Source organism: Physeter macrocephalus, chromosome 11, assembly GCF_002837175.3.
Source record: "Physeter macrocephalus isolate SW-GA chromosome 11, ASM283717v5, whole genome shotgun sequence".
NCBI lineage: Eukaryota > Metazoa > Chordata > Mammalia > Artiodactyla > Physeteridae > Physeter > Physeter macrocephalus.
The window spans coordinates 70689190-70701026 of NC_041224.1; positions in this window are offsets into that span (position 1 = coordinate 70689190).

The window sequence follows — 11837 nt, forward strand, 5'->3', positions numbered from 1 at the left end:
GGTATTTGTTTTTCTCTTTCTGACTTACTTCACTCTGTATGACAGACTCTAGGTCCATCCACCTCACTACAAATAACTCAATTTCGTTTCTTTTTATGGCTGAGTAATATTCCATTGTATATATGTGCCCTATCTTCTTTATCCATTCATCCGATGATGGATACTTAGGTTGCTTCCATGTCCTAGCTATTGTAAATAGAGCTGCAATGAACATTTTGGTGCATGACTCTTTTTGAATTATGGTTTTCTCTGGGTATATGCGCAGTAGTGTTTGTTTTCCCACGGCCTCAACCTCTGCAGAAACTTCCAGGAGGACAGCTCCCTTTTTGGGGCCAACTGGTTACCCTTTAGTATGTAAGCCGCACGCAGGCTGGAGGGGGGTGGGGGGAGGGGGCGTCCAGAACTTAATTTTTTTTTTTTTGGCGGTACGCGGGCCTCTCACTGTTGTGGTCTCTCCCGTTGCGGAGCACAGGGTCCGGACGCGCAGGCTCAGCAGCCATGGCTCACGGGCCCAGCCGCTCCACGGCATGTGGGATCTTCCCGGACCGGGGCACGAATCCGTGTCCCCTGCATCGGCAAGCGGACTCTCAACCATTGCGCCACCAGGGAAGCCCCCTTTTTTTTTTAATTATTAATCCCTTTCTGCTGTGGTTTCTGTTGACCGTTTTTTAATTTTTTTGTTTTTTTAAACTTTTACTTTTTACCTCTTGTGTACATGTAGGGAATTTATAGGGAAATATGTACTTTATGGAATAAATTTTAAGAAAACTAAAATATATTTTATTTTAAATAAAGTAACGGACCTTTAATCTTACACAGCTAAATTACTGATTATATATTTGCTGAGCTGACCTAAGGGTTCAGAAAATTGTATCAAGAGTTTTATTTTTTGACTTCAAAGCCTTCTTAATAAAGTCTTTTTACTACACGTGAAAAAAAAAAGGAATCTCAATAATTGTTTGCCTTACCTGGGATAACCAATAATATATTCCTGGACTGTTATACCCCAAGGATTTACTGAGGCTCCTACCTACTTTTTGAGCAGCCTAAATGCCAATTTGAAGGACATAAAAGTCCCAGGAGACTCCACTTTAAAATAATATGCAGATGACCTTCTTCTATATTCTGACAGTGATGACAACTCCATTTTGCACACCAAATACCTTCTTATGGAATTAGCAAGAAAGTGCCACGTGGTAGCTAGAGATGAAATTCAACTATGCTCTCTTTGTGTCCAATATCTGAGTCATGATATTTCAGCTACAGGTAAAACTAACTCCACGACTCAGCCTCTACTATTCACTATGTTCCTCTTCCTGAAACAAAACAACCATCCATTAGGGAGGGTTTTGTTGGTCTTGCAGGATATTATAGGATGTGAGTATCTGATTTATATATGATTGCCTCACTCCTCTATGCCGTGACTAGGGAGTCGTCCCAAGACCCAGAAGTCTCAGACTCCTGATCCAAAGATACTTTTGAGAGCCATAAGGACTGTTTACTTTCACTTCCAATTCTTGGACTCCTCAGTTACTCCCTGCCTTTTTTCCTTGTTTGTGCATGAACAAGGAGTGCCCATGGAGTGTTATCCCAGTAACATAATAGACACAAAAGTCCTCTTGGACATTACAGATTGGTTATGCCAATGAAAATTCAATAAACAATCATGTTCAGAAGAAAAAAAAAGAATTTTATTTGAGCCAAACTGAAGATTATTCTCAGGAAGCAGATTCTCAGAAAGCTCTAAGAACTGTTCTGCCTGTTAGAAGTCGAAGGAACAGTCATATACATTTTTGAGACAAAGAATCGTACATCAAAATGACATACTAATATTTTATATAAAGGTCACCAAGGATACATAGGCCAAGTAAGCGCATACAAAGGAAGTAGCAAGTCACCATGACCCCCTAAAGAGCTGGAAAAGAACACTATTCTTTTAAGAGGTTACATTGCTAATGTCAGAAGAAAAAAAAATTGATCTTTATGGTTGAGCAGGCACTCCCATCTTTGAGGAGTTCTGGTTAATGGGTAATGCAGATGCACACTGCACATTAGGGATGTTCAGAGGAAGCCCAAACAAACACAGAGAGATAATTTTATGTTTAATTTTTTCTTGTCCTGCTTTAAAATATAAATTTTATTTCATCAGTTAGATGCAATAGCTAGAGCATATCCTTCTTGTCTTCAAGCTGTGGCTGCAACTACCAAATTTTTCCAGGTTACCTGTGATTTAGTATTAGGTCATCTACTTGACATGCATGTTTCCTATGCTGGGCAATCCTATAGCTTATGGAAAACACACAGCACTTTTCTGTGTCTCGACTTACATCTTATGAGATCTCACTACTCTCCCTCACTTCACCACATAATTGCTGTCAAACCTTAACCCTGACCCCTTGTTTCCTTTACCTACTAATTGGAAGCCCCATGATTGTTTCATTAACACTAGATTACTATATTGTCCTAGATGAGGTTTGTCATGAAACCCCCTCCCCCAAATTGACCTCATTCTATTTTGATGGCTCCTACTTCTGGAAGGAGGATGGGGCCTGCCATGATAGATATGTCATCACTGATCAATATAAACCTCTACCAAATGTTAAATCAGCCTACATAGCTGAGTATTTGGGCTAGCATAAGAGAAGAGAGATTGAAGGTTAACATTTATACTGACAACTGCCATGCCTTTTAGGTATCACATGATTTTATATTATAGAAACAGAGGATTTATGGCAGTGGCTGATACTCCAGTTAAAAATGGACTCCCAAAAAAGTAAACTGGTGCAGCCGCTGTGGAAAACAGTATGGCAGTTCCTCAGAAAACTAAAAATAGAGTTTCCATATGATCCTGCAATCCCACTCCTGGGCATATATCTGGACAAAACTATAATTTAAAAAGTTACATGCACCCCTTTGTTCATAGCAGAACTAGTCACGATAGCCAAGACATGGAAACAACCTAAATGTCCATTGACAGATGAATGGATAAGAAGATGTGGTACATATACACAATGGAATAAAAAGGAATGAAATAATGCCATTTGCAGCAACATGGATGCAACTTGAGATTATCATACCAAGTGAAGTAAGTCAGAAAGAGAAAGACAGATGTCATATGATATCACTAATATGTGGAATCTAAAATATGACACAAATGAAATTATCTATGAAACATAAGCAGATTCACAGATATAGAGAACAGACTTGTGGTTGCCAGTGGGGAGGGGTGGTGGGGGAGGGATGGATTGGGAGTTTGGGATTATCAGATGCAAACTATTACATATAGAAATGGATAAACAACAAGGTCCTACTGTATAGCACAGGGAACTATATTCAATACCCTGTGATAAACCATAATGGAAAAGAATATGAAAAAGAATGTATATATATATATATATATATATATATATATATAACTGAGTCACTTTGCTGCACAGCAGAAATTAACACAACATTGTAAATCAACTATACTTCCATTAAATAATATTTTTTAAAATAATGGACCCCAAAGAGCAGATCTTCTAGAGGTATTGTTATTACCCTAGGAAATCACTATTGATAAACTGAGGGACACAGCACAGAAAATTCAAAAAGTCCTGGGCAAATAGATTGGCTAATAAATATGTTAAATTAGCAGCCTCTTCCCTAATCACCCAAGAAATCTCAGAGATACCCAAACCTTGGGACTATACCAGTAGGTCCCACTTCAAGGCCCTAGATCCTGGTAGGATTGTTCACCCTCCACTGAGAGAACTTCTTTAGGATGACTCCTAAGGAAATCATAAAAGAGATCCATGGGGCCCAAATAGCAGCATCTGACTCAGAAATAATTGGGTGGGAAAAAGCTGGATGTTCAACCCACTTAGATGAACTCTGGACTCACTGAGACAGCTACTTGGTAGCTCCTAAGTCTATATCTTGAATCATTGTATATGATTTACACAACATGACTCACCATGGAAATCAGACAAACAAAAGTTTGTAATTTTTTAAGCTTTTATTTGGACCAAGCAGTTGCCACTTGTCTCATCTGCCAGAAAGATAACCATGGAAAAGCTGTAAAGGTGGGGCAGTGAGTGGAAGCAGCTCCCCCGGATCCTTCCTTATTGGCAAAGAGATTTTATCCACTTACCAACAGCACAAGCCTACCAATAAGTCCTCACTCTAAACTGCATGCTTTCTAAATGGTTAAAGGCTTTCTCCTGCCAAAATATCTCAGCAACATCTGTTGCCAACATTTTCCTGGAATGAATCTTCCCCACTTGAGGTAGTCACTGTACCATCTTTAGTGACAGAGGATAAAATCATACAGGAAATTGAAGAGCCCACTGATCTTACCATCCTCAGTCATCAGACACCATAGAAATAGCCAATGGCCTCCTCAAGACCAAAGCGGCTAAACTACTTGAGAGTTGTTCATGAGAGCTGCCTGTTGCTCTTACAAATCTCAATGCTTCCCTATCTCCACATGAGCTACCCTCTTAAATTATCAAGGAAAGACTATGAGTGATTTCTGCAGGTGAGATGACCTCGGTCTTTGTCTTCTTTGAAGAATGAATTCCACAAAGAGAGCAAGATTGTAAAGCAGGCAGAGTTTATTAGATGCACAGTACATGTGAGAGAGCACACAAAGAAGCAGTTTATTTAGGGCAGAAGCAAATTTACACGCTCGGAGAAGAGTGTGGGCATCCTTGCGAGTGAGGAGCACGCTATAGGGGCAGTTTAGGTTGTTAATATGGGGCTAATCTTCCAGGGTGTAGATGAGGGTGACTCCCCTTTTCCCTCTCCTATGATTATGCCGGCTGAAGTTCCTTATGTGAGCTTCCACCAGGCACCTTTTTGAATCTTTCCTGAGTACCTAAGTGAAACTCACAGGGGTGGAGGGTAAAACTGCAATGCTAATGATATTATAATGGTATATACAATGTAGCCAAGGTTGCTAGAGGACGACTTGAGATCCCCTCTGTTCATGTGTCAGGCTGGGAAATCCTCCCACCCACAAGAATGAGGAGGGTGTGGTGGGTTGCTTTCTCTTTCACACAATCATCAGCAACCTCTGCATTTTTATTTATGCATGTTCGATGGTTTTCATGTAGAGTTTTTTGCTCAGGTGCTATAAAATTTGTTTTAGATGCCATTCCTCCGTGTGTCATGGCCTCATTAAGTGCAAAACAAAGAGGTGGCTTTGCCTTCTGCCTAATGCCTATGCATGAAGAGGCTGTCCTTCGGCCCCACCCTGACTTTCTTGCCTCATGAGGATACCTTATTCATCCTGGCTAGTGGAACATTCTAACTTAATTTAATCTGACATCCTTAGATACTGCCAAGGGTTAATAAAATATACTCAACCCTATAATCACCAAGCCAACCCTGCCTTCCGTTTAGAACTTCCTGAACAACCCTTACATGATTTACAAGTAGGCAATCTGATTTTCTGGAAACACTACCATCAGAGAACTTATCTTGAACCCAGATCTTATACAGTTTTATTCATTGAGGACACTGCTGCCACATTACAGGGTGCTAAACCCTGGGTTCATGTTTCACAAGTAAAGAAATAGAAGAGATGTTCAAACTGGAGAAGTATTCCAACTGAAGACCTCAAACTCTGGAGTTCTGTCAAGAGCCTCCAGAAGCCGGCAGCTGCCCCAAGAACATCTGAACAAGTCAGTGATGTCACAAGGTACTCAGTGTCCACCCAAGATGATGGAAAAAGACCCATCTGATTCCCTTAATGATTTTAATCCCCTGAATTTTTATCCTTAGCATCTGCCTAGAGAACCTTGCCACAATAACTCCCCACCTTCACTATGATTTTCCTCACCTGAGATTAGTTTTCACCTTCATTTTTCATTCCTAACTTTATGAGTTCCTACTCCTCCTTTTTCCCCTATTCTCAGTAAGACCATTTCACCCACAGATCCTTGATAAGTGAGGGTCAAACTGATCATCATTTCCTGTAACACCACATACTGTCGGTGCTGTGTGCCTTTTCTTCCCTTTCCTTTCCTCCGGAATTTCCCAGATCCCCTTGATCAATCAGGACACCTATTTTGCTATAACCCTTCCTCCTTTTTTCTCCACTGTCTTAAACTAGACAATTACCCATCTTGAGAAAACTACTGTACTTACACCAGTCTATCCTTGCAAGGGTCATGTCTATTTCCATAGTAATTTTACCACCAGCCCCTTTCTGGGGAAGGACATTTGTCTTGACACTTACCTAGTTCTCACTAATTCCAGCATAAAATCCCGAAGCTGCTATGGGTTCCCTGGATATCCCTCATATGAATAGAAATGTCCCCACTGCCCCTCCCAGCCAAGTCTCTTGAACCCTACCCAACCATATATAGACTATCTCTGACAAGTCCTTTATCCACCCTCACAATCTGCATTATGTGATCACCCTTAGCCATCAGATAACTATATCTATGATGCTTGGCTAACTCCCAATGATTATTATTTTGTCTGTGGAACCCAAGCTTATTGGCTGTTATGGGCCAACTGGACTGGATCATACTACTTTGCCAATCTTACTAATCCCTTTCTCCACTCAGCTCCCCACAATTTTCCTCCCTTCTTGGACTGTCTCTGAAACAACCATCCTCTCCTTCTGGTTCACCTTGCTCTCACTGTAGGAGCAAAAGAAGTATCAAGTATATCACAGGTCCCCTGTAGATGGTCTTGATTACTGGGGAGGCAACGTAGATGGGGAAAAACAGCTAAAGAACTGGATTCACTGCTCTTGGGGAAAGTTTTGCCACCTTTTGGGTACCATCCCTAGAAATCCATCTCCTAACTGACTCAGCACAAAATCATTTACTCATTGCTGAAGCAATTTTCCTTTTCCTTGGAAAGCATCACCAGTGGCTTGAATCTATGATCACCAAGTACAAGATGTCCAGCATGTTGTTTTGGCTACAGAAGGAGGCACCTTTGACCCAGGCAACTTGTCTGACATCTTTGCCATAAACAGGAAGTTTTGAGAGGCAAATGAAGAAATCCATGGCATCACTGCCCTTGTGCTGACACAACCAGAAAGGTCAAAGTGTCCTGGGACTTCTTCTGATGTATCCCTGAAGCTCTACAAATGTGGGAATACAGATTGATTCAGCCTCTAATCTTTGTCTCTATCCCACTCATTAAATGGCTATCCCACTCATTAAATGTCTTGTGAGTCACACAGTACAGCAAATGGTAACCATCACCAAGTCTCAACAGAAGTTTCAGCTGGTTCTGTAAGAACAAAAGCAACCAAATGAGAAATGGACTTACGTTGTTCAGAAGAAAGAAGAATGCCTCTTCTTTTGAATAAGAGGGAAGACTGACAAAGATTTTTTGCTTGACCAGTTTAGTCAGCCTCCCCTGAACCCTCTTCCCAACGAGTCCCATTCATGTACTTCCTTGTAGAATCCAGTTTTAGCAAGAGTCCAGCTAAGTCATTTTAAGGAGAATTCCCTACCCTTGATATCTGATCAAATTCCTCATTCCTCTATCCCCCTACATGATATCTGATCACTCCGGTGTTCTTCCAATAATGATCCTGTTAAGTCAGCTCAGTCAGAATCTCCACAGACTTGATGTCTCCTTTTTGTGATTTTACATCCACTAATGTCCCCTCAACTTGTTTCTTGGCTATAGTCCCCACTTGTTTTGGTTATATTCAAAATTGACCCCAGTTATGTACTGGAGTCTCTCTCGACTCCTAGGGCAACAGGTATTTTAAAATTTCATTTATTATTATTATTAAAATTTATCTTTACCACTTTAATGTTTGTCTAGCCCTGGTTTTAATTTGATACAACATAATTTCAAATGCATACCAAAAAACTTTATCCTTTTAATTCCATCTTATGTTTTTGAGATCACAATTTACATTTTTATATTGTATGTCTATTAACAAATTATTATAGCTATAATTATTTTTAATATTTTTGTCTTTTAGCTTCTGTACTAGAGTTAAATGTGATTTTACCAATCACAATTACAATATTAGAGTATTGTGAATTTGTCTATACACTAAAGTTTACCAGTGAGTTTTTATTTTCATTAGCTTTGATGTTACTTATTAGCATCTTTCATTTCAGCCTTAAGAACTCCCTTTAGTGTTTCTTGTAAGGCAGATCTAAAGGTGATAAACTCCTCTCAGCTTTTGTTTGACTGGAAATGTCTTTATTTCACCTTCTTTTCTGAAGGACAGTTTGTGGGTTGAAGTATTCTTGGTTTGAGGTTTTTTCTTTCAACGCTTTGAATATATAATCTCATTTTCTCCTGGCCTGCAAGGTTTCTGCTGAGAAATCTACTGACAGCCTTATGGGAGTTCTCTTGGACAGGCATACCTTGGAGATACAACAGAATATTACTCAACCATAAAAAAGAATGAAATAATGCCATTTGCAGCAACATGGAGGGACCTAGAGATTATGACACTAAGCGAAGTAAGTCAGACAGAGAAAGGCAAATATCACATGATATCACTTATATGTGGAATCTAAAATACGACACAAATGAACCTATCTATGAAACAGACTCACAGACATAGAGAACAGACTTGTGGTTGCCAAGGAGTAGGAGGGGAGGGCAATGATGGACTGAGAGTTTGGGATTAACATATGCAAATTATTATATGTAGGATGGATAAACAACAAGGTCCTACTGTATAGCACAGGGAACTATATTCAATATCCTGTGATAAAGCATAATGGAAAAGAATATGAAAAAGAATACATATATGTATAATGGAGTCACTTTTCTGTAAAGCAGAAATTAACACAACATTATAAATCAAATATACTTCAATAAAATTTTTTTAAAAGTTTACTGATCATGGATCGCCATAACAAATATAACAATAATAAAAAAGTTTGAACTATTGCAAGAATTGCCAAAATGTGACACAGAGACATGAAGTGAGGAAATGTTGGAAAAATGATGCCGATAGACTTGATTGACACAGGGTTGTCACAAACCTTCAATTTATAAATAACTCAATATTTACAAAGCTCAATAAAGCAAAGCACAATAAAATGAGGTATGTATGTATGTGACAAGTTTCTTGCTGCTTTCAAAATTCTATGTCTTTGAGTTTTGACAGTTTGATTATAATGTGTCTCTTGTGAAGACCTCCTTGGCTTTGAAACTGTTTGAGGACCTTTAAGCTTCAAGTACCTGGATGTCCATATCTCTCCCCAGATTTGGTAAGTTTTCAGCTATTATTTCTTTAAATAAGATTTCTGTCCCTTCTGGTATGTCCATAGTGAATATATTGGCCCCCTGAATTGTTTCCCACTAATCCCATAGATCTTCATTTCTTTGTGGTTAGTTACTAGAAAACTACTGTGTTCTTGAGTGGTGTTATGCTTCGTTGATCTTTCATGGTTCTCGTACCTTGTACTGATGCTTGCACATCTGTTGGAGGAGTCGTCTCTTCTAGACTTTATAGATTGATTTCAGTGGGAAGAGACCTTCACCTACAAGTGGGTGTAGGGACCCAGGCTGGGTGTGTGGCTCTGGCTCCAGGGAGGGTGCAGAGGCGTAGTCTCCATGCAGCTCCATCAGCTAAGGTCAATGTGGACAAAGAATGAAGGGGTGCTCAACAACCAAGGCTGTGGGTGTCTGCAGTGGTGAAGGCTGTGGTTGTACTCCTGATTTCTTTTTTTTCCCCAGAGGGGAAGTTGTAACCAAACTGAACCCTCTTGATGTCAGGTCTGACTTGCAGGTGTGCTCATGGTGGTACTGCTATCTGATGTCCAAGTGCCCATGGAGTGGCTACAAAACCAATGTCCAAAGCTCAGCTGCACATAGAGACACCACCACTCCAGAGTTTGGAGAAGCAGTGGCACCTGTGCCTCAGCTGCTGTGTTGGTAATTGTGTGAGAGTTGCAGGTACTTGTGAGGCAGGCACACACAGATGTACAGTGGTTCCAGGGTCCAGGGCATGGGTTCACTTGCTGCAGTGGTAGCTCCAATGCCCTAAGTGTCAGCACTCACAGAGCCATGGAGCCAGGGTCTAGGACATGGGCTTGTGAAGAATGACCGTGGCTCTAGTGTTTGGGGCATGTATGCAGTCACTAGAGTGGTGGCTCCTTTGGTTGTGGTGTAGGTGCTCATGGAGCAGCCATGGAGCTAGAATCTGGAGTGTGGTTATGTCTAGAATGACCACAGATCCAGGGTCTGGAATTCAAGAGTACATGGAGCAGCCACGGTTTGGGGGCTCAGGGTGTGCATGGGGTTGGAGGGTTGGTGGCACTGGTCCTTGGGTGACATCACAGAAGCTCCTTCTTATGTGTGTTTGGAGAGCTGCACACAGCTTCTCTGTCCCTGGATGCTCTGTGGCAGTGAAGGATTTTACTTACCTCAGTGGTGGGAGCTGCCTCTTTCCTCTGTGGAGTGAGGCACTGGGGTCTGCACAGATGAAAACTATGGAGTCCTTTGTAAAATCTGAAGGGTCAGTAGCTGTCATGGGGGCTGAGGTACTGAGGAGCACAGTTGCAAGGGACCCCACAGAGCAGACCACTGGGCACCCTCTGTGTGGCTGATCCTGATAGCCCCACCCTTCCTTGCTCCTAGCTATCTCCAGATGTCTCATCTGTATAAATCTCCCACCAACACTTTATACATGTTTATTCTCCCTTTTTTGCTTCACCATGTTGCTTCAGGTTCTTAATTGAACTCTTGACCCATCCCAGGGCTATTTTTATTCATGGGCAGATAACTGTTGCTTTTTGTGGGGGAAAAAACTGGTATCTCCTACTCTGCCATCTCCTCCAGCCATCATGACTATTTATTTATTTATTTATTTTTTTGTGGTACACAGGCCTCTCACTGTTGTGGCCTATCCCGTTGCGGAGCAAAGGCTCCGGACGCGCAGCTTCAGCGGCCATGGCTCATGGGCCTAGCCGCTCCACAGCATGTGGGATCTTCCTGGATTGGGGCACGAACCCGTGTCCCCTGCATCGGCAGGCAGACTGTTAAACACTGCACCACCAGGGAAGCCCCCATCATGACTTTTCAATGTTTGTATTAACTCTAGTGGTACTAGCTATTCATTTATTTTTATTTTTAATTTTTGAATTTTATTTTTTGTATTTTTTTATACAGCAGGTTCTTGAGTTTTTTTGTTTTTTTTCTTCGGTACGTGGGCCTCTCACTGTTGTGACCTCTCCCATTGCGGAGCACAGGCTCTGGACGCGCAGGCTCAGTGGCCATGGCTCATGGGCCCAGCCGCTCCGCGGCATGTGGGATCCTCCCAGACCGGGGCACGAACTGTGTCCCCTGCATCGGCAGGCGGATTCTTAACCACTGAGCCACTAGGGAAGCCCTAGAGCAGATTCTTATTAGTCATCAATTTTATACACATCTGTGTATACATGTCAATCCCAATCGCCCAATTCATCACACCACCATCCCCACCCCCGTATGGCTTTCCCCCCTTGGTGCCCATACGTTTGTTCTCTACATCTGTGTCTCAACTTCTGCTCTGCAAACCGGTTCAACTGTACCATTTTTCTAGGTTCCACATACATGCATTAATATATGATATTTGTTGTTCTTTTTCTGACTTACTTCACTCTGTATGAGAGTCTCTAGATCCATCCACGTCTCAACAAATGTATCAATTTACATTACCACCAACAGCACAAGAGGGTTCCCTTTTCGCCACACCCCCTCCAGCATTCGTTGTTTGTAGAATTTCTGATGATGCCCATTCTAACTGGTGTGAGGTGATACCTCATTGTAGTTTTGATTTGCATTTCTCTAATAATTAGCAATGTTGAGCAGCTTTTCATGTGCTTCTCGGCCATCTGTATGTCTTCTTTGGAGAAATGTCTATTTAA